This window comes from Echinops telfairi, unplaced genomic scaffold, assembly GCF_000313985.2.
Source record: "Echinops telfairi isolate 266 unplaced genomic scaffold, ASM31398v2 ScPeMD7_5592;HRSCAF=6446, whole genome shotgun sequence".
NCBI classification, from domain to species: domain Eukaryota; kingdom Metazoa; phylum Chordata; class Mammalia; order Afrosoricida; family Tenrecidae; genus Echinops; species Echinops telfairi.
The window spans coordinates 23,809,519-23,810,081 of NW_022109491.1; the positions used below are offsets into that span (position 1 = coordinate 23,809,519).

General features: G+C 52.4%; 1 protein-coding gene across 1 annotated transcript in view; it reads left to right on the top strand.

Annotated features, from left to right (window-relative positions):
* The window catches only part of CDK5RAP1 (CDK5 regulatory subunit associated protein 1), a 35,380-nt gene that overhangs the window by 24,228 nt on the left and 10,589 nt on the right, over positions 1–563 (top strand). The window lies entirely within an intron of this gene.

Here is a 563-nt window from a genome sequence, read left to right on the forward strand (position 1 = left end):
ATTACCTGTGCGTACATTCCTCTGCCTTGGGATGTTTGAAAGGAAGCTTCCGTTGTTTAGATTGTGTGTGTGTGTGTGTGTTCCTCTTTATGACACGAAATGAAGCTCACTCACCATGCAGAACTTTCCTCCAGCTAGGTGCTTGACCCAGGCCTCCTGCCACCCTCCCAGCCGCCAGCCTCAGCTCTTTCTCACTTGGCTGTCCTCGGGCCAAGACCTCATTGTGGAGTTTTCCTTACGGCACAGATGGCCAGGGAGAGGAAGCAGCATGTGGTTAAGGGAGAGGGAGAGTAATGTGTATTCCCTGCCAAGAGGGGCTGGTGCCGGGCTACTGCCGTTTCGTGGGGATCAGGATGAGTTTGCATGTGTCCCTGCCTGGGCCGCAGCTTGAGGCCCATCTGGCCCCGGGTGTCAGGAAGCTGACTGATAGATGAATGAACCCATGACCTTAACCTCAGTGTCATGGTCCTGCTGTCTGTCCAGGGAATTCATTTCTTTTAAAGCCCACTTTCTACCATGTATGCATGTAGGCCAAGGTTACATTTGTGGCCCCCTTTAAAAAA